Source organism: Meleagris gallopavo, chromosome 1 (assembly GCF_905368555.1).
Source record: "Meleagris gallopavo chromosome 1, MGAL_WU_HG_1.1, whole genome shotgun sequence".
Lineage (NCBI taxonomy): Eukaryota > Metazoa > Chordata > Aves > Galliformes > Phasianidae > Meleagris > Meleagris gallopavo.
In genome coordinates, this window is record NC_139404.1 from 72841470 (window position 1) to 72864503 (window position 23034).

Here is a 23034-nt window from a genome sequence, read left to right on the forward strand (position 1 = left end):
CAATACTCTTTCAGTGAAAAAATTCCTCCTCACAACTGATACTGGCAGTTGAAGACCGTTCACCCCTTGTCCTGTTGCCTTCTACCAATGTAAAAAATTGTTTTTCCTTTTGCTTATAAGTTCCATTTACTGGAGTACAGTACTGGAAGCCTGCTGTGAAGTCTCTCCAGAGCCTTCTTGTCTCCAAGCTGAATAAGCTTGGAATGCATCTGCTCAAGTGCACAGTAACTTTTTGGTGAGATACTCGGCTCTGGAGCAGGCATTCTGTGCCGAAGCAGGGAACTGCCTCGGTTGATTGAGGGGTTCCCCTGTCAGAGAGCAGCAGCCAAGCGCCATTGTTTTCTGCATGGCAGTAGCGCTCCGATGCTGTGTGGGTGGAGTCAGGAGCAGAGGCCGGGTCACCCGGTGCGTGTATAAAACCTTCCACTAGGGAGCGCAGCAACCCAGGAGTGGCGCAAACCGGATGGGGAGAAACAGCACGGTGTGTCGAATAAGATGAGGTGTGGTAGTTTGTGTGGGCAATTTGCACAGGGTAGGCAGAAGAGCAGTTCCTCTGATCACTCAGAAGATCAGCTTGCCTATCAGTTGCCTCCCTGACAACAAATCTAGCCATGGTCTCCATTAGGTAGGAAGCTCTGGCAGGAAATAATGTGACAACTCAGACAGTGTGTTCACCTAAAAATTGGTAGTTCGAGTCTCTGGCTGTGAGGAGTGCTTGAGTCTGTTGCTGCTGGTGAATAGCAGCAGGGATTCCATTTGTATGAGGTGTGAGCAGGTGGGTGATTTGCTCAGTATGGTGGTGGAGCTCAAGAAGAAGGTGGAGAGATTGAGCATGAAAGAGTATGAGCAGGAGATAAATTGGTGGAGTAACTGCTGAAATTGAGGAAAATGCCAGGGTGATACCCCCAAACAGTGGTGGATCCCCTGCTCTGCCATCATTGGGCAGAAGGAAGGATTTTAAGAGAAGAGAAGTGGAAACAAGTCCCAGCTTGGTGTCACAGGCAACCCCCATCCCAACCTACCTTGGTTCCCTAGGTGCCCTTTCATTATGAAAATAGGCTTGAGGGTCTGGAACTTATAGGAAAGGTGAGTGAGGAGGATGCAGTGGGATGTCCATAAACTAGGCTGTCTGGAGTGAGGTATTCAACTCCACATGTTAAGATTGCCTCCACAAAGAAAGAAAGGTGATTGTCATAGGCAACTCCCTTCTGAGAAGAATGGAAGGCCCATCCTTATCTGTAGGGAGGTGTGCTGCCTCCCTTGGACCCAGGTCAGGGATGTTTCTAGGAAACTTCTCAGTCTGATTCTCCCCTCTGATTATTATCCTTTATTGGTAGTTCAGGTCAGCAGCAGTGAAGTTGCTGGAAAAAATTTTGAGAACTATCAAAAAGGACTTCACAGAACTGGGCAGTGAATGGACGGAGCAGGTGTACAAGTTGTGTTTTCCTCTAGTGGCAGGGAAGGATACTGAGAGGAGAGGGAAAACCCATCTCATAAATTCATGGCTGAGAGGCTAGTACAATTGCAAGAATTTTGTTGTTTTTGACCTTGGGGGTGGTTTACTCACTGCCTGGCCTGATGTTTGCTGATGGGTCTCACCAGTCTCGAAGGAGGAAATGAATCCTAGTCCAGGAGCTGGCAGGGCTTGTTGAGAAGACTTTAAACTAGGTATGAAGGGAATAAAACCAGGCTCAGTAGAGATGAGCCTAGGGGAATGATGACAGCACTGGGGGTGAGGCAAGGGGCTCATTTGAAGTGTATCTACACCAATGCACACAGCATGGGCAATAAACAGCAGGAGCTGGAAGCCATTGTGCAACTATGACTTAGTTGCCATTACAGAAACATGGTGGGATCGCTCCTACAGCTGAAGTGTTGCAGTGGATGGCTATCAGCTCTTCAGAAGGGATAGGTAAGGAAGGAAAAGTGATGGTGTGGCTCTCTATTTAGAGAGTGTTTTGATGTAGTTGAGCTCTGGGCTGGGAATGGCAAGCCTGAATCTCTGGGTAAGGATCCAGGGGGAGGGCCAACAAGGTGGACATATTAGTGGGGGCCTGTTACAGACTGTCTAACCAGGATGAAGAGACAGATGAGAGGTTTTACGAACAGCTGGCAGAAGTTGTGCAGTTGCCAGCCCTTGTTCTCACGGGGGACTTCAACTTCCCTGATATATATGCTGGAAATTCAACACAGCACAGAAGAAACAGTCTAGGAGATTTGTAGTGTGTGGAAGATCTCTCTCTGATGCAACTGGTAAGAGAGTCTACCAGGTAATTTTCTCTACTAGACCTGCTTTTCATGAACAGAGAAGGACAGGAGGAAGACTTGAAGGTCAGGAGCTGTCTTGGACAGGATGACCACAAAGTAACTCAGGAGAAAAAGAGAATCTACCTCCTGTGGGAGAAGGGATCAGCAACTCAGGGAGAGTACAAAGAAGTTGTTAGGATGTGCAGGGAGAAAATCAGAAAGGCAAAAACCCAGCTTGAACTCAACTTGACTGCTGGGGTAAAAGAGAACAAAAAAATTTACAAACATTAACAGTAAGAGAAAGGGCTAAGGGCAATCTCCATCCTTCTCCATCTTTACTGGTTGTGGCAGGTAACTTGACTAGAGGGAATAAGGAAAAGGCTGAGGTTCTCAATGCCTTCTTTACGTCTATCTTTAAAAGTCACACTGACTATCCTCAGGGTACTCTACCTGTGACCTGGAAGTTTTGGATGGGAAGCAGAATAAAACTCACATGGTTCAGGTGGAAACAGGTCTATTACTCCACCTGGACTGTCACAAGTCCATGGGGTTAGATGCGATCCAGATGAGGGTGCTGAGGGAGATGGTAGAGCTGATTGCCAAGCTGCTTTCTGGTGTTCCCCAGGAATTGGTATTGGAGCCTGTCCTGTTCAATATCTTTATTGATGACTTGGATTAAATGCACCCTCAGTAAGTTTGCAGATGACATCAAGTTGGCAGGAAGTGTCAATCTGCCTGGGAGTAGAAAACCCCAGCAGAGGAATCTGAACAGGCTGGATAGCTGGGCTGAAGACAGAAGGATGAAGTTCAAGAAGACCAAATACTGGGTCTGGCATGTTTGCCACAATAACCCCAGGCAACACAGGATTGGGACAGAGTGGCTGGAAGACTAGGTAGAAGAAATAGACCTGGAAGCATCAGTTGTCATTTGGCTAACCATGAGCCAGCAGTATGCCCAAGGTGGCCAATGGCATTCTGGCTTGTATCAGTAGTGTTGCTGGCAGGAGTAGGGAAGTCATCTCTCTGCTTAGCCCTAGTGAGGCTGCACTTGAGTAGTGTGATAAGTTTTGGGCCTCTCAATTCAGAAAGGATACTGAGGCCCTGGAGCCTGTTCAGAGACAGGCAACAAAGTTGGTGAGGGGTCCAGAGCACAAGTCTTATGAGGAGTCACCTTTGCTGAGCAAGTTGAGATTGTTTAGTCTGGAGGAGTCTCTGGGGTGACATTATAGCTCTCTACAATTACATTAAGGGAGGTTTTGGTGAGATGGGGGTCGATCTCTTCTTTCTAAGTAGTAACTAGCAATAGGTCTAGAGGGAATGGCTTCAAGTTGTGTCGGGAGATTCAGGTTGGATGTTAGGAAATAATTCTACTCTGAGAGAGCAGTCAGGCACTGGAATGCACTGCCTAGGGAGGTGATGGAGTCATTGATCCAGAGGTGTTCTAGAAATGTTTAGATGTTGTAATGAGTGACATGGTGTAGTGGGAAATATTGGTGATATGTAGACAGTTGGACTGGATGATCTTGGAGGTCTTTTCCAATTTCGATGATTCTATGATTCTAAGCTTCCTCAGTCTGTCTACATAGGAAAGGTGCTCCAGCCCTCTCTTAATCTTTGTGGTCCTCTTCTGGAGGACATCTTTCCTGGAGTCAGTGCTCCAGGTGGGACCTCACAAGGACAGAATAGAGGGATTCTTTCACTTCCCTTGCTCACTTGGTTGCCCTTCTTTTGATGCAGCTCAGGATACCATTGGCTTTCCAGGCTGCAATTGCACGCGGCTAGCTTTGATGAAGTTTTTTATCCAACAGGAGTCTCAAGTCATTTTCTGCAGGGCTGTTCTCAAGGAATTCTTCTTGCAGTCTGTACATATATGTAGGATTGCAACAACCCAAGACCAGTACCTTGCACTTGGCCTTGCTGAACTTCATTAGCATCTTGTATGCCCACTTTCTGAGTCTGCCCAGGTTCCTCTGAATGGCATCCCTTCATTCTGTCATATCAACCAACTGCACCACTCAGCTTGGTGTCATCTGGAAACTTGCTAGATTAAGTCACGCCGCTACTGACTGCTTCCATGCCAGATATGCTCAAACTTCAATATGAAGTCAGAGGTAAATAAATGTCATGTCACAAATGATACCACCAATCCTTTTTCTTCAACCCCTTTGGTCATGGAGTGGAGGCCACAGTTTGTTTTTATGTGGCGGGATATTCAGTCCAATTGGAATCTGCTGCCCCATAGGTGGAAACAAAGCCCTACCATTTGCCATGGACTGATCCAGGCAGCACTGAAGCAGGGTAAAGGAGGAGAAAGCTTCTGAACATTTGCAGTACATTGATAGCATCACTGTGTGGGGCAATACAGCAGAAGTAGCTTTTGAGAAAGGGAAGAAAATAATCCAAAATCCTTCTGAAAGCCATTTTTGCCATTTAAAAAAAAAAAAGTAAGGTCGTGTGATCTGAACAGGAAATCCAGTTCTTAGGAATAATGTGACAAGATGAATGTTGTCAGTTCCTTATGGATGTGATGAGCAGAATAACTGCTATGACGATACCAGTTAGCAAAAAGGAAACAAGCTTTCTTAGGTGATGTGGATTTCTGGAGAATGCATATTCCAGATTAGTCTGATTGTCAACCTTCTTCATCAAGTAAATCAGAAGAAGGATGATTTTACATGGGAGTCTGTGCAGCAACAAGCTTTTGAACAAACTAAACAAGAGATAGTTCGTTCAGTAGCCCCTACGCCAGCCAGGGCAGGACAAGATGTAAGATCCAGAGTATCCAAGGTCCATGATGCTCCAAATGAAAAAAGAGAGATTGGCAGTGTATGAAGGCATTCAAGCTGCTTCAAAAGTGGTTTGTACTTAAGCACAGCTCCCCTTGGCACTCCAACTGTGCTGGGCTGAATGTTCAAGGAAGGGGTCCTCTCTACGTGTTGTGGAGCTGATGGTATGTGGAGTAATTGGGTCACACTGATCATACAACAGTCACCCAAGAATCTTGGTAGTGATCATGAACTGGATTAAAGGCAAAGATTTTGGAATATCATCAGACGGAGTTGACACATGCAGAAGAGCTTGTGAGAAGAGTTGTATGGTAAACTACTAGATAATGGAAAGCAACATGTTTTGTTCACTGATGGGTCCTGTTGTACTTTGGGAAAGCATCAGAGATGGAAGGCTGCTGTAGAGAACCTTCTTCAGCACTTTTTATAACTTGTTGTGTGAGAAGTTGAATCAAGCCAATTCGCAGAAGACCTTCCAGCTGGCTTCTAGATATTGTTGAATGAAGTAATTGGCCAGGACTCTATACTGATTCATGGATTGTGGCAAATGTGGGAAGTGGTTGCAGCAATGGAAATAGAACAACTGGCAGTGTGAAGGCCATCCCATCAGGGTCACTGAATTGTGCAAAGATATTGTAACCCTGGAAGAGAACACTACTATAAAAGCATGTCATGTAGATGCTCACATAACTAAAAGCTGTGCCACTAAAGAACATCAGAACAAGCAGCAGGTAGATTGGGCTGCCAGGGTTGACATTGCTCTGGTAGATCTGAACTGGCAACATAAGGGTGATTTATTTCTAATGTTGTGGGCCCATCAAGGTGATAGTCCCTCAGGACATCAAGGAAGAGACGCAACATACAGACGGACTTGGGATCAAGGGGTGGTCTTAGCTATGAACTCTATTGCACAGGTTATCGCAGGTTAATGTGAAATGTGCTGCAGTTAAGCAAGCAAGGTGGATGAAGGCTCTTCGGAGTGGAGGACAATGGCTGAAATATAAGTACGGGGAGGCCTGACAACTTGATTATATCACTCTCCCACAAATGCAGCATGGTAAGTGTCATGAGCTTTCAATGGTGGAAGGAACCACCACATGGTTGGAAACATGCTTACAATTAATAAGTGTACAGAGGTTAGGCTAAATAGGATTATCACAGTGAAAATATAATAAATGAATAATGCTTACCAATGTAATAGGCTCACAATAAGCTCCACAAGGAGTGATCTCCAGGAAGAGATCCTTCCTCAGTGGCAGTCAGCACTTAATGGGATCTAGGAAAGGTGGAGCCAGGCTCCACCCCTTCCTGCAGCACAGCTGAATTGCTTTCACCTGTGCTCCTGTGGCTGACTTATTGCTTGCCTCATGTTGTCAATCAGAGGTTCAGGCCGTGATTCAGCAGTTTGCATACACATGCTACCACCCAAAATACTATCCTGAGCCTTGAAAAGCAAGTCTTGTGGCAATGTGGCCAGAGAAAAAAATGATTCAGGTAATGGGACTCATTTCCAAAACAAACTGATAAGCACCTGGGCCAGTGAGTGGATATATCATGTCCTGTCATACATGAGCTGCTGGAAAAATTGAATGATACAATGGGCTGTTAAAGACTATAGTGAGAGCAATGAGTCTTGGGCCGTTCAAACATTGCGATGCACATCTAGCAAAAGCCACTAAGTCAATATTTGGGGTTCTGCTAGTCTAGCTGGTTCTGCCCAATCAAACCTCTTACACACTGCAGAAAGAGGTAAAGTCTCTGTAGTGCGCCTGAAAAAGCTGAGCAGCAGGGGTTGAGGTGGAGCCAGGAAGGGTGGCCTGGATCTGGCAAGGGATTATTCCATTCCATCTGACACTATGTGGAAGGCTTTAAAACTCAGGGGAGTTGGCTGGGCATTTGGGCTTCTGCTGGGGGATTGCCTGGGTATTAGTTGGTAGGTGGTGGTAAGATGTTGTGTTGCTAGCAGAGTGCCAGTCAGCAAATGGTTTTGTTGTTAGCGGGGCATTTGTTGGCAAGTGGTAATAGCGTTGTGCATACATATATATATTTATATATTCATCACATTTTTGTTCCTATTTTCCTTTTCTGTCTTAGTTTGTATCTCAACCCACAAGGTCTATTTTACTTCTCTCCCTTATCCTTCTTGGGGATCGGTGTAGTGAACAAATGGCTGTGTGATGCTGAGCTGCTGCTGGATTAAACTACAAAACTAATCATACTTCTGAAGGTGCTTCTTCAAGTCTTAGTCTGGAAAAAACCCGAGAAGTGTGTGTGAACGTGTGAATTTGAAGAATTCTCAAACTGATTTCAAAAGTTGTCCAAAGTGTTCTTGTGGAGTAAAAAACCTTTCACCCTGTTATTCCTTACTAGCATTTTCTACTATAACAACTAAGAAATAAATAATTTCTGGTGAAGTCTATTTTTAATCCAGTATGTCATGACTGAAATGCAGATCCTTTGCAACAGGATGTTCTTGAGAAAGCATCTCCGCATAAAGTGAGATAGGGAATCTCCAGTAGGAACTCTTGCCAGATCTGTGATGGAAGAGAAGTCTAACAGTCAGCGAAGTCAGAAGGAGAAAGCATATTTGAAAAAAGTATGAGACAAAGAAGTGAAGCAGATCTTCAGAAACTTACGCAGTGCTGTGTTCTAAAATTTTCACACATCCCCTCCCAGAAAGAAAGATAATAAAAGTGAAGGAAAAAAATATATATTCATTTCTACATATTAGCAACATGCTCAATCTTATAGCAGGCATGTTGCACAAGTATTGTGGGGCCCTATTCCCCTACTCCTACTCATGGAGTATGAAGTCCAGATGATATGCTGTTCCATAAACTCAAGCACAATGATGTATAGATGTGCTGTCCTTGTGCTATAGCGTGCATTCATACAGTGCCACTTCTTCTGGCTTTTTTTTTTTTTCCTTTTGGGGGGAAAATACTAATATAAGCTTAACACAGAAAAGATCTTAAGGAGACCTGCAACACAGTGCCTTCTGTAAAGGTTACCTAGTGTGGAAATACTCATGCATGACCTTGTACTTCGTTAGCCATCATGAGATGCTCATGTGGGGCAGCTGTGGTAAATGAGCAAAGTATTTATTGGACATCACGGTATTCAAATACAGGAAGTGTCCTAAAAGCCTGCTGAAAGTTTGAACGCCCTTAGCTATCAGACATGATATCTGAGATGCCACCTGGAAAAGCTTTTCTGTGGACAAATGTAATTCCTTCTGTTTTAGTACATTAAATCAGTACCTTGAAATTACTTCAAAGGTAGAATGATGCCATTAAATAGTTTTAAAATGCAGTGTATTCAGTTAATATCTGTGGCCAATTGGTATAAAATTATGTGTAAGTTTAGTTTTAATGTCCCCTGACATTTGCTTTGCAGTTTGGACTTTTTTTTTAAGATTTTTCTTCTCTTAATACTCTCGTATAAAGTCTTTGAAATAAGACACTGTGTGAATTCTTTTTTATTTAAAAATCCACTGTTTTTTCATACATAAATATATGAATGTATATTAATTTATAATATATATATAGTCTGTAAAAAAGACTAGAGATCTGAATGCCGTCTCCTGATTTAACATATATTTTTAAACTGAAATTAGATTTTCTTGCATTTCCAGCCATTAACTATGGCATAACTAAGAAACATCACCTTCATGTTATTGATATGTCTGAGCACACACAGATCTTGCTATTGGGTTATCCATAGGTATACTCCTATTTAACTATTAAATCTTGGATTTCAACAACAATACTTTTCTGCAAATGCTGGTGGATCTACTGGTGTAGAATCGCTGTTGTGGAGTTTCTTAGATGTGTATTCTTCAGCGCAAGACTCTTTTATCTACATCCAACTGTATGCAGTTCTTATTCTTGAATGGTTAAAAGTCAGAAATTGTTATGTAAGTCTGAGTGGAGGTAATCAGGCTTATGACATCATGCAGTTTAGACTTGAAATTTTGGAGAAATTGGATGAATTCTCCTCTCTTCTTTCATAAGGAATATACTGCATCTTTCCTGCCATCTTTTTATGTCATTGTCCATATTATTCATTTTTATTTCTGGCCTTCTGACAACATTATTTTTCTCCCTTTAATGTATTTTCTTCAAACATACCTGTTTTCAAAACTAGCATTTCTGAGTATGACACATTCCTGCACCAGCTGTAACAAAGTCAGAGGGAAAAAAAAAAACAGCCTAACAAAAGCTTCCATGTTGAACGAGGCAGAGTTTACATGATAAGATAATGCAGCATATGTAGTCCCAGAATAGGCATACACATGTCTCAGCTGAGTTGTTTATTGCACAGTACTGAAGTGGATGAATCCTACTGGCTGCTCTGCCCATATTCTGTGCATAATTCTCCTGGAAATAGAACTGCTGGGGTTTTGGAAGGAGTCAGGTGGATCCAAGGAGGTTTATCTTCATAAGCTTTGGTGCTAGATCTGTGTCATAGGTGTGGGGATGGCAGTAGCAGCCCTATGCAGGGCATAAAGGACTGCTTTTGGGACAGCTAGAAAGATAGAATAGGAAGGAACGAATGGTGCTCCAAAGTGAGAGAGTTGAGGCTTCACTAAGTGAGGTACTGAGCACTACTGGCTTTCTAAGCATGGCTCTAGTACTCACAGTAGGTTGTGGGAGATGTGTTGTGTCGTGTTTGTACTGTGAAAGGAGAAGGTAGGAGAAAGTGTTGTATGCAAAAATGCAAGTTGATGACTTGAAGGTGTACTTCTTTGTATCTTTTGTGGGTATTTTTTTTTCTTTTTTTTTTTTTCCCAAGAGTTGTCATGCTCTACCGTTGTCCATCTCAACAGAGTGCTTGGCAGATTGATTAAAAAATTAATTCTGAAGGTTGCAGAGGGATGCCTATCAAAGTGGTATAGAAAAGCAAGGGAATCTCTTTCTTACAGTGAGAAATGGTGATCTGAGGATTATTGACTGAAGCACAAAAGCTTGATATTGCAAGAGTTTGAGTGCTTCTCATTGGCTAAGGGCACTTAGTTCAAGTGTGTAACTGCTTGCACTGGAATCAGTAGTAGCATTCACAAGCTTAAAACTTATTCAGATGCTTGTGTACTGTGGAATATCTCAAATTCATCTCCTAGGATCTGCATTAAAAATGAGAGAGGGATGCAGATAATCTTCTAAGTGGGATCTGCAGAAGAAATCAAGTAAGACAGAACACATTCCCAAGATAAGGTCTGTCTAAAACTTCTGACTTGAGTTTTCTATGCCCAGTTAAGAGTTTATGCACTGAGGCAAAGTTCTGTGCTAAATGGATCCCAGTTAATTTTCTGCTATGAAAGCATTTCAATTTTAACAATAGCTGTCATTCCCAATGTTATACATAAATAGTTTAGTAATATAGGCCTTAAAACACCAGTCTGATAAATATTTATATTACTTATTTTAAGTTAAAAGCTTGCTTATGGATTGTTTTCATTCCAGCAGTGTAAACATCCTTCTAGAGTATGCAATGTAATGTTGAGATTGAAGTCACCCACCCTTTTTGCCTAGTCCTGCTTTATCATTGCTAAAATATTCTTTAGTGGATGCTGATAAAAGTATTTTTACCACATTAATTGTACAAATACTCATATTTTCTATTCAACAGAGAGGTAAAAATAGTGTTAGACACTATTGTGTCTAACAATTGCGTCTCAATATTACAAATTAACATTTGGTCAGCAAAAGCTTTGGTTCTTTGTTTATCACATACTTTTCTAGTTTAAGTAGCAATGTGAATAAATGAACACAAAACATGCCTTTATGCAAAGGGTATATTCTGGTCATAAGTGGATATTGCTTATTGTTCAGTTAAGGCTTATTTGGTAAAGAAAACTCAGCTTTATAAAATGAGAAAGAAAATGTATTTGAGGTGTGTAAATGAGGTACCCATATAAATAGGTTCAGTTCTGAATTGATGAGCAGTAATAGATAAATAACTACAAGTTTTTTGGACTGGAATCTCAGCTGTATTTATGAGGTGAAATGGAAATATTTGAAGGATGCAAATCTCCCCAGTATTATCAAACTTTAAAGTGGCTGCAGAAATTCAGTCAATAATTTAATAAAAACTCCTCTTTTTATGCAAGCCTGTCAAGTTACAGCTCTGCCTTTATGCTCAACATAATTTTAATGTTCTCAGTCCATAATTTAGAAGAGAATTAAAGTTCCCAGAAGCTCTGCTGTTTTACAATGATTTGGTGATAGTGAGATTATCTCAACCTCCTTCTCTCATATGAAAATTCTCATGTGTGAGAATGAGTGGTGTCTGGCACTGCTGATGCCTCATTACCTGTGGATATTAAAGACATGCAACAATATATGGATTTGTTTTATATATGTGCTGATACATCTTTAAGGTTATGCCAGTAAGGTTTCTGTTTATTAAAAATAAACTTTTTAAAAAAAAATTAGAAAAGTCTTTCAAAGGTTAGAGAGCTTTTAGATGACTATTTCTTGGAAAGCTAATTTTCCTTATTTATTGAATCTCTGACAGGATAAACCTCAGACAGAGAAAAAAACATTATGACTAGTGTATGTCAGAAAGCTATTATAAAGTGCTAAAAGAGATTTTTCTACCTCAAATAACATTGTGTACTTAAAAGCCTACTGCTAATGGATGTTCTAGAGATAGAAGAAAATGATACACGCTCTGCTGTTGATCTGGAAATTCCTTATTTTCAACAGTAGGAATTTCTAACTTCTGTCATCATTTGCCTCAGCATTTTAAGTATTTATTCTGCAACTGGACTTAGATTGCTTTCTTTCTTCTTCTGCAGTTCTGGATGCTGTAGTTTTTAAGGTGTGTGAGTATCTTATTTTCGGAGAAAATGAAAAAATATTTCCCTGACAAGTGTTTTTATTATTATTAATAATAATAATAATTATTATTATTTTAGGAGACACTGTGAAACAGTATCAAGATTTGGAATAACTCTTGTGGAGGAGATTTCACTGCAAAAGTGCTGGGGTGTTGGAAAAAGATACATGAAAGACAAAATTTGTCATATACTAATTCAGTATTTCAAGGATTATCTTTACTGCATACCAGACAAACTTTAATTTCCAAGCAAAAACTTGTGTTAATACCTTTTACTTGAATTATTTAAGAAAAGAAGAGAAATCTTACCAGAAGTTATCAACCCCCTAGTTGTCTCTAATTGTCAGCTACAATTAGAGCTTACAGTTTGTCTTATGTAGGAAAAACAGGGCTACTAAAAAAACATTAAGCAATTTGTTTTCCTAAGATCCAGGACCAGACAGCTCCCCTAGAGGTAGTTATAATTTCAGCTGTCCTCTGTAACAATGACCCAAGAAACCAATTCAGTCAAGAAGGCTCAACTGTTGTCCATGAAACTAAACAATTCAGCCACCTCTAATGCTCAAGACTCTCCCCAGGCTGAATGAAAGGCACTTTCCTTTTGTACATTGCAGATAACTGTGATATCACTGGGCTGTTGTCATACGTTACTTTGCCTTCAGAAACCACAGTCCATGTCTCTGTGCAGAACACCCAGTTCTCAGAGTTGTACGATTACCTGATTGCTGCCCTGATTGCCTTTTACAAGCTCATCCTCTGCAAGTACATTTGACCATGATAGCGTTGAATGAGATGGAAAGCCTGCCACTTGGAAAATTCCTTGGGGAGGCACTTCAGGTACTGTGCATGGGCAAAGTTTGCTTTCATTGCTCAAAAAAAAGAAAGAAAGAAAAAAAGTAGCCTATGTTAGCAGAGCTTAATGTGATGTTCTTGCTAAAACAGTCCCCCTGAAGTCAATGGGAGATTTACTGGAATAAGGAGACTCTTTTTGCCATTACGTGTACCAGAAATTTACCTATCTCTGTAGCTGGGAAACTGGGTGTGGCTGTAGAAAGAAGACCTGGCAAGAAAATGGGAATGGACTGCACTTGACATGGAGCAAAAATGCATCCTTTCTCTGCAGCCTCTGGGTATACTGTAGATCCCTTTCTGGACCATAAGGCCAAGGCACTGAACTGGCATCCACCTTTCTGCTTTCCCTCTTTCCTCCCTGCACGCCTGTGTGCATTGCATCTGAAGCCAGATCAGGCTTGCTTTGAAAGTGGGTTGAGTCAATACAGTAATAAGCTCATGAACAAGAGTGTGGGCTACTCCAGCATGCCAAGTTTTTGTTGACAGACGATAGAAAAGCCCATAAAATCACTTCGTTACTCTCACTGAAGCTAACAAGCTTCTAATTCTATTATGCCATGCTGCAATCACACCTTATCGTTTCCCTGCAATGTGACTGCTTATCTCTTCTTTCGGAACTAAGACATGTTCCACTGTTGCACGTATCCCTCTGAAAGAAAGAACAAGATGTCTGACAAACTAGTGCAAGTCCTTCAAAGGGCCTCTGCGATGGTCAAGTGGCTGCAGCACATGGTGTATGAGATGAGGCTCAGAACATTGGGTTTGATCAGCCCAGAGAAGAATTAGATCGATCTAGATGCAGTCTTCCACTGGCAAAATGAGTTATAGAAAATGTGGAGCTAGATTCTTCATGCAACTGCACAGAGAAAGGACAAAATGCACACGCTGCAACACAAAATTTATGATTTTTTATTTGGAAAAATTGTTCCCTCTGAACAGTACTGTACAGGATCTGGAATCTAGGGAAACTGTGGTTTACCCACCCTGGAACATTGCCCAAGGCTGACTGTACAAAGCCCTGTGAGATCTAATCTAGCTTTGAAATTAGCCTTGCTGTGAGCAAGGGGTTGGACTAGTGATGTTCAGAACACTCTCTCCACCTGAATTATTCAGTGACTTTCATCTGGTGGAAGTTCTTCTAGCTCTTGCAGAGCTGTTTTCCATTCTATATCACTGTTCCTGCCAAAGGCTGCTTTGGGCTTACTTGGTCTGTGGAGAGTTCAACACACTGTGCTTTGTTGAAAAAAAAAAGGTCCCTTGTTCTCCTTTTCCATTCTTGTGCTAAAGTATTTTCCTAAGCCATAAATTAGGAAAATACAAAATCACCTCAATTTTGTAAACATCCTTCTCATTCCTCTCCTCCTCCTGCTTCCCTTCCCCAAAATCTTGAAAGCTTTGTTCAGTCAGCCTCAGATTTCTTAAAAAGACATTCTACCCCAGAATACTATCATGCCAATGAAAGTTTATACTGATTATTTTTCATCTAGAGAAAGAGTCAAAATTGAGTTCATAATGGAAAACTTGTTTCCACAAATTTAGCAGTTATTGAATCATAGAATCAGTCAGGTTGGAAAAGACCTTAAAAGATCATCCAGTCCAACCACACCCTAACCATACTACCCTAACTAACAACCCTCCACTAAATCATGTCCCCGAGCACCACATCCAAATAGTTTTTAAACATATCCGGGGATGGTGACTCAACTACCTTCCTGGGGAGCCTGTTCCAGTGCTTAACAACCCTTTCTATTAAGAAGTTTTTCCTGATATCCAACCTAAACTTACCCTGGTGCAACTTAAGCCATTTCTCCTCATCCTGTCACCAGTGATAAGAGACCAGCCTCTCTCTCACTGTAAGTACCTTTCAGATATTGGAAGAGAGCAATAAGGTCCCCCCTCAGCCTCCTTTTCTCCAGACTAAGCAACCCCAGTTATGCTATCAGTGAGGTGCCATGAGCATGGAGTTGAATGCAAGCAGAGAGAAGCTGGGTCTTCTCTGCATCAGTGGTTTTGTGAAGGAGTCTTTCACTGATGGAGCTTTATTCAAGCCCACCTCAACACATATACATGCTTATTTACTAAAGCAAATCAAACTACAAATGGGACCAAAATTTGCATTTAAATATCCCTACAAGTAACCTCCCCATGAAAAATGCTGGTAGAGTTTATTTTACTCAGCCTTTACAACTCACTTTTTTCCACAAAAGTGCTCTTCTGCTTTTCTAAGAGTAAGGATAATTCTATGGCTAAAACACATGACAAGGGTTTGGGGTTTTCTTCCCTGCTGTTGTGTCTCCTTCAGTAAATCTGATAAAATCTCTCTGCAAATCTGCAAAATTGATGCAGTGCTTTTTCCCCCATTCACAGGAGTTGATATTAGACTTTAGACCTTTACAAGGCAACTGGATAGAAATGGAAAAAAATGTGTGTCATTTTGTGCACAAGTATGTGTGATAATTGAATGTGAAGCTGAAAATTGTTTACTGAAATGTATTTGACGGAGCAACTTACTATTCTGCAGAAGTTTGGCTGCAAAGATTGTTCCTAGAAAACTTATGTTTTTTTCCACCAAAGTGAAGAGGATAATGTTTTAATGTGTTTTAATGTTTGTTGTCTTTTTTTTTTTTTTTAAATAAAACCAAGAAAATCCAAAGTTACTTTTGTAGTGAAAATGAGATTTTTTTGGGGGAGGGGGAATATCTCTTTCCACCAACCTATACCTACCTAGCATGTGTTCCTCAGTAGGTTACTTCAGGGTACAATAACCTCAAGGTTATTCCAGGGTCATTGTACAACACTGCATCTTACCATCCACTTCTGAACTCTGCTGTGATGAGAGAGTGAGTTTCCACCTTCTGGTGATTGTCTGTCATGATAAGCATCCTTGTCACGTGAGTATTTTTCCAAATATTTATCTAGATACTTTCATTAAAAATTATCTATTAAGATGTACCTTACTGTTTAAGATCTGAAGTTCCAATTTTTTTTAAGGTGTCCCAAGATAAGTGATATCCTGCTAGACTTGCTAGAGGCAAGTCTGGCTTGAGTTTGAAGACACTATGTATGTAAAAAAGCAACACAGCATGGATATATTCAATCCTCTGCCTTTTACACAGTGTAAGTACAGCAGTTCATTATGGGCTAAATGGACTAGTGAACTTCTGCACCTTGCTTTCAGCTGTTCATAATGTGATACCTCAGAGTGACTCGATTTTCTGTGCACTGCATGTTCACAGCTGAAACTGAATTTCTTTTTACTATGGAGCTCCTTTGAATTAATTTGACTTTAGGTTCTGAAAATAAAATCCAAAACTACTAGCTGAATTACTTGGAAGTTGAAATAGAAGATTAACATTTTTGAAATAATCTTCACTTTCAATTTGTATTTTTTTTCATATTCTTTTAAAATTATTCTTATTAATTGTCACGTGGTTTAAAAAAAAAAAAAAAGCCAAGAATGGGGCCAACTCACATCATGAGATTTCAAAGAAAATGTTTTAAAAATATTTTTTGAAAATTATAAACCATTGACAAAATTACAAGTCTTAGAAAAGGTGTTTGCGTTTTTGTGATAGTAAATTCCCATAAATTCTGAAACACTATAATCTGCACCCAACACTTTAAAGCATAATTTTAAGAAATATTGTCAGTGCCAAAAGTTCAAGCTGCAAGTATTTACAGGAGTGGCTGAAAAATTAGATTCAGGAAGTAGTTCAAGTTCTGTTCACATTTTTCAATTATCATTCATCACCTGTTACATTTTTGAGCTTTCTTGTCAACAAGGTCTGAGGATTCACCTGAAAAAAATAGTAATGAGTTGCTTGAATCACCACATATATTCAGGAGCTTGAAATTTTAACAGAGGAGTAAGTATCATGAAGTCATGATAAATCTCATGCATTGGCTAAATTATCTTCACTGTAATATGCAACTATTTCTAATGTTATAAATCAGTGCTATACATAGATGGTCCCATACCAGCTGAAAAAATTATGTACTTCTCACTTTCTTGTGCAAAAGCAAATGGGGAGTATTTCAGGTATGTTTTTCTGAAAAAAAATCCCGATGGAAAAAAATGCCCCATAGTTTAGTTACTAGTTCAAGACTTGAAAGATTTTGTCTGTACTTTGCATTCACACAAGCTTGTTGTGTGATCTTGATTAAGTCTTTGAAGGTGCCAGTGTAACACTGTGCCTGTGCACCTGCACAGCACCTTTGCAAGGAGTGGAGGAGATAAAGCTCTGTGGAAGTTCTCCAAACCCTGAGTTCTGGTGGTTATGAGTGATGGTGGAACCAATAGTGGAATGGGGCAGGGTTTGGGAAGAAACCCACTTCTACTCCCCTTGGAGAATGGCCCAGCTTGCACGAATAAAGGATAGTGTGGGTTTGCTCAATTCTTGCTTCAGTACTGTGAAACTGAGTGATGTTAGAGTATCCCCTGTGAGATACCATCAGCCCCCTTCAGCTTGACTCTACCTGTCTGCCAGCCAACTGCAGATTATACCACTTTCTTTCTTCTACCCTCTGCAGCTTCTGTTCCTCTGCATTCCCAGGTTTTGAGTGTTCTAACTGACAGGACTGCTCTGAGCCTCTCTGGCACTATAGATGCTGGAGGCTGTTGAAATAATTTTGTCTGAGCCCTTTGATCAAGTGAAAATGATGCCTTGTCTAGCAGTCCCTGTGTCAAGTCCTCAAATCCAGATGCTGAACTTGTCTATGCCTGGAGGGGGAAGTAAGTCACAAGGATTCAGACATCATATTATACTGCACCCACTTCACACCTGGTGGATAACTCTCCTTGGAGTGGATATTTTACCCAGAGTCTAAATGTCTCTGCTTTCAGATATCACCTTGAAGTCACACAGAGTCTGCTCTGTGTTCATTCCAAGCACACAGAAACCTTTGTCTGGGCACATCTTTCAGACAAAGTAAACAGTATTGTATTGTGGTATATATATGGTATTGTATGTGGAGACGAGCTTTCTCAACACTGGTGTGGAGTCAGAGGTGGATGTTTTTGTATGGGGAAGAGTTGAAGGTGGGCCAGAAAGGTAGGAGAAATGTGTGTCCCAACACATCTGTGGCTGTGTTATGCCCTTCTCCCACGGAGTAGCAGCCACAGCCAGCCTGGCCATGGCCTGGATGAGCATTGCTAGTGTGACCTGTTGTGGGCCACTCTGTGGTAGTAACTGCCTGCCCTGACTGTGATGGCAGTCAGCTCTCCTCTCACTGCAGGTTCTGAGGAATATTGCAGATCCTTTCTGAACCATTCCCAGCTGTTAATGTTTTAATGTTAATGAGCCTTATGTAGTAATACAGTTTTCAGTGGCAACAGCTTTCTCCCTGTTCTTCCTTTCTGTTCTTCCACCTAAATCTTGTTTATGAATTACTTGGGTGTTATACTTTCCAGATGAAACCCTGCTAGAAAACCTTTCTCTCCCAGTTACTCTCATACTGTGTGCACGCTGAGTCACATACCTACAACATGAGTTACTCATCGCTCTCAATTTCAGCCCAGACCTGCAAAGCATACCACAGAGGCTGATCCCTCTGATTTGAGTGCTGTGCCAGTTCCAGGGCCTTTTTCCCAGGGAACAGGATCACAGGTTTGATACAACATCTAGAGCCTTGATAATTTTCACAATCAGCAATTGCCAAGCCAATAATCTATTTGTTTCTTTATCAAGGAGATTAGTAAATGGTGCTGCTGCAGTGTGCTGTTGCTAAATCTGTCTAGAGGGGAAAAATGGCCTTTATTCTCATTCAGTACCTTATAATTATATCAACTTAGCTTAACCCAGCCAATTATATTTACATGAAATAATTGAATGAGCTTTTCAAATTTCTTTCTGCCTTTTTAATTTTAAGTGACTGTCTTGCCAGGTTTATTTCCTCTCCTGTCTGAGCTTTTCTCTGAAATACATACACTTTTTAAAAGCCAATGTAATTTGTTTTTATTCTACCCTATCAGAAGAAGGGAAGCGCAGATCGATGCCTGGATTAAGTTGGGCACTGGTATTCTTTACGAATGAGCTCACATTCTTTCTCTGCATGATAAGAGATGCATGATTTGCATCTCAGCACTGAATACATAAACATACACACAGAACAGGTGAGAATTTAGCCTGATCAAAAACTGCAATTTCCAAACAATAACCTGCCAGCCTTCTGCATGTGACTGCAGACCACAGTGACTGCTTGGTGGCAATGTCTGTTCCTTCCCAGTGAAATCTGTCCCTTCTGTGAAGAAGGGAGAAGGGGAGATGACAGATCACTGCATTCTTTGAAGAGAGCAACAGCAATTTTTTTACTATACTACGTCAATTGGAATTGACAGTATGGAATTGTGATAAATCAGATAGGGTTGTACTTGCAGATGGAAACAATAAGGAGGAAGCAGAACAGAGGGAAGTTAGGAAGAATGAACTATACCTAAAACTCTGGAGGCCTATGAGGTCTGGAAAATGCCTTTGAAAATATAATAGAACAGAAGACTGAAGGTATACATGACAGAAGGGACTTCTCTTAGGTTTCAGGTTGGTTTAAATCTTCTCTACAATGCTTCTCGTCCTTCTCCTCCTGTTTTGAGTATATTCCATAGGAACCTTTCAAAAGTTCATCTGTGAATAATTGGGAGGGCCGGTCTGCCGCATTTTCCTAAGATCTCACAAAACCAGCTGAGCACCTAGTATTCCCACACTCTGTGTGATGCCAATCATTAAAATGTTATTGTTTGATAGCAAAAAGGAGAACTAGAAGGAGAAAGGCTTCAGCTTCCTGCTTGCTGTCTCCTATCAATCTAACAGAAGTCCTTGAAGTGGGATGCAATATGTGTTTCCTTTGTTAAAAACTGAGCCTTCTCCGACCCACAGAGCTTCACAACACTTGACAGAATGCACATTTTTCCAGCATCTTTTTTAATCGTAGAATCATAAAATGGTTTGGGTTGGAAGGGACCTTCTAAGATCATCTAGTTCCAATCCCCCTGCCATAGCCAGGGATATCTCCCTCTAGACCAGGTTGCACAGAGCTCCATCTGGCCTGACCTTGACCTTTCAGGGAGAGGGCATTGAGAGAGCATCCACAACTTCACTGGGCAACCTGTTCCAGTGTCTCACCACCCTCACAGTAAAGAATTTCTTTCTAATATCTAGTCTTAATCTACCCTCTTCCAGTTTAAAACCCTTTCTCCTTGTCCTGTCACTACATGACCTTATAAAAAGTCCCTCCCCAGCTTTTCTGTAGGCCCCCTTTCAGATACTGGAAAGCCACTATAAGGTGCCCCAGAGCCTTCTCTTCTCCAGAGCCTCAGCTATCTCAGCCTGTATCCATAGGGGAGGTACTTCAGCCCTCTGATCATCCTCATGGCTCTCCTCTGGACCCACCCCAGCAGCTCAATGTCCTTCTTGTGTTGATGGCCCCAGAACTGGATGCAGTGCTCCAAGTGGGGTCTCACAGGAGCAGAGTAGAGGGGCAGAATCACCTTCCTCGATCTGCTGGTCACACTTTTTGTGATGCAACTCAGGATGTAGTTGGTCTTCTCAGCTGCAAGCTAGCTCATGTTGCATCTTACATCAATCAGCACTCCCAGATCCTTCTCCTCAGAGATGCCCTCAAGTCATTCTCCACTCAAACTGTATCTGTGCTTGAGATTGCCCCAATCCCAGTGCAGGATCTTGCACTTGACCCTGTTGAACTTCATGAAGTTGGCATGCGTCCACCTCTCAAGCCTATCCATGTCCCATTGGATAGCATCCCTTTCCTCTAGCATGTCAATTGCACCACTCATCTTGGTGTTGTGAGGGTGCACTCGATACCACTGTCCATGTCGCTTACAAAGATGCTAAATAATACCAATCCCAGCAGTGATCCCTGAGGAATGCCACTCATCACCAGGCTCCACTTGGACACTAAGCTGTTGACTGCAACCCTCTGAGTACAACCATCCAGCCTTATCGAGTGACTGGTCCAACCATCAAATACATTTTTCTCCAATTTGGTGACTTGGTTTTCTCTAAGTTGGTGACAATGTCCAACTGTGAAATAAATATATATATATATATATATACATATAAAAAATCAGGAGTGGGACTGTGTTTAGCATTAGTGTAATAGGGAGCTGCTCTCTCTGACCTCAACAGGAGGTGCAATCTCATTCACCAGAACCAGGTTTTCTTGCCCATGGACACCTCACATTTAGGAGAGTCACCAGTCTCTTCTAAGAGTGGCTTACAAACTTCTGCAGATTTGTGAATCTACTGCTTTAGCACAAGGCTACAAAAGAAAGAAGGAATTGTAGAATCGTAGAATCTTTTGAGTTGGAAGAGATCTTTAAAGGTCATCTAGTCCAACTCCCCTGCAATGAGCAGGAACATCTACAGCTAGACCAGGCTGCTCAGAGCCTGGTCCAGCCTGAGCTTGAATGTCTCTAAGGATGAGTTTTCCATCCATCCTTAGAGAGGGGTACTGGGATGTCCCAGTACCTCACCACCCTTACTGTAAAAATATCCATCTATCTATAATCTCCCCTCTTTTAGTTTGAAAACATTTCCCCTTGTTCTATCACCACAGACCTCTGAGAGTCTGTCCCCTTCCTCCTTGTAGTCCCCCTTTAAAAATACTGACAGGCCACTATTGGGTCTCCCTGGCGCCTTCTCTTCTCCAGTCTGAACAGCTCCAGCACTCTCAGCCTGTCCTCATATAGGAAATATTCCATCCCTTGGATCCTTTTTATGACTCTCCTCTGAACGTGCTCTAACAGGTCCATATCTTTCTTGTACCAAGAACTTCACATCTGATGTAGTACTCCAGGTGAGGTCTCACAAGTGCAAAGTTGAAGGACAGTATCACCTCTTTCAACCTTCTGTCCATGTTTCTTTTCATGCAGCCCAGGATATAGTTGGCTTTCTGGCTATGAGGGAAATTGCTGGCTCATGTCCAGCTAAACATCCACCAGTACATCCAAGTCCTTTTTGATAGGGCTGTGCTTTATTTCTTTGTCCCTCAACTTGTACTTATAGCAGGGATTGCTGTGACCTTGCACTTGGCTTTGTTGAACCTCATGAGATTCTTCTGGGCCCAGTGCTCAAGCTTCTCTAGGTCCCTCTGGATGGCTTCCTATCCCTCAGGTGTGTCAGCTACTCCCCACAGCTTGGTGTTATCCACAAACTTGTTTAAGATGCACTTGATCCCATTGTCAGTGTCATTGATGAAGATGTTAAAGAGCACTGGTCCTAATACCAACCCCTGAAGGGCATGACTTGTCACTGATCTCCATCCAAATTTTGATCCATTGACCATGACTCTCTGGGTACAATCTTGCAACCATTTCCTCTTCCACTGATCAGTCCATCCATCAAATTCATATCTTTCCAAGTTGGAGAGAATGCTATGGAGTACTATGTCAAAGACCTCACTGAATTCCAGATAGATGACATCAGTGGCTCTTTCTATGTGCACTGATGCAGTTATGCATCTATGCAGCTAAGACACGGTTTTAAACTAAAAACTAGCTTTACTGACCTTCATCCAGGTTCTGCTACCTCTCTGCCAGCTGTAACTGGCTTGCACCATGGAGAATGTAGCCATGTTACACTTTGCTGGAGGCAGGAAGAATGTGTTGGCTTTGCTCTGCAGGGTGGGAAGTGGATGAAAATATTTTCTGTGGCTTCAGTTTGTATGTCTGCATGGAAGTCTCATGAAGTGTAATACAGTCACAGAATCATTTGAGTTGGAAGGGACCTTAAAGTTCCAACCCCCTTGCGATGGACAGAGACACCTTCCACTAGACAAAGTTGCCCAGAGTCCCATTCAATCTGTCCTAGAACATTTCTAGAAAGGGGACATCCACAGCTTCTTTGGGCAAGCTTTTCCTATGTCTCGCCACCCTCACAGTGAAGAACTGGTATAAAAACATGAGGGCCCAAAAAAATATATGAGGACAGATTTCATGAAAACTAATGCAAAAAACAAACAAACAAACAAACAAACAAACAAACAAAAAAAAACACAAAATGTTTTTAGAGGAAGGAATATTCCCAGTAAGCTTTCAAACCCTGTAATATTTTTTTCCATTAAATTCCACAGAAGTTTTCCATGGGATTGATTTCGATTTCCCCTCTTCCAAGCTCCAGGGCTTATGTTATAATGAACTAAAAGAGTTCTATCTGTACTGACTTACACTGCATCTTTCATCAGTACCACTTCTCTAGCCACAATGAGACAGTTCTGTGCTTTCACTGATGTTCTGAGACAGTGTGAAGTCTTCAGTTTTGGAGGAATATCTGAGTGAAAGAATTGCCTTTCACCA

The 23034-nt window shown here is 41.5% G+C and overlaps 1 long non-coding RNA gene and 1 pseudogene across 3 annotated transcripts in view; both read left to right on the plus strand.

The window, feature by feature from the left end:
* The window catches only part of LOC146545410 (uncharacterized), a 155006-nt gene that overhangs the window by 14945 nt on the left and 117027 nt on the right, over positions 1-23034 (plus strand). The window contains exon 3 of one of the 3 annotated variants that reach the window (XR_014885921.1): positions 7128-15616. The exons of the other annotated variants lie outside the window; for them this stretch is intronic. This is a non-coding gene — a long non-coding RNA (uncharacterized LOC146545410). The remainder of the gene's footprint in view (positions 1-7127; positions 15617-23034) is intronic. 3 annotated transcript variants of the gene reach the window in all.
* On the plus strand, positions 17331-22996 carry LOC146545411 (uncharacterized; annotated as a pseudogene).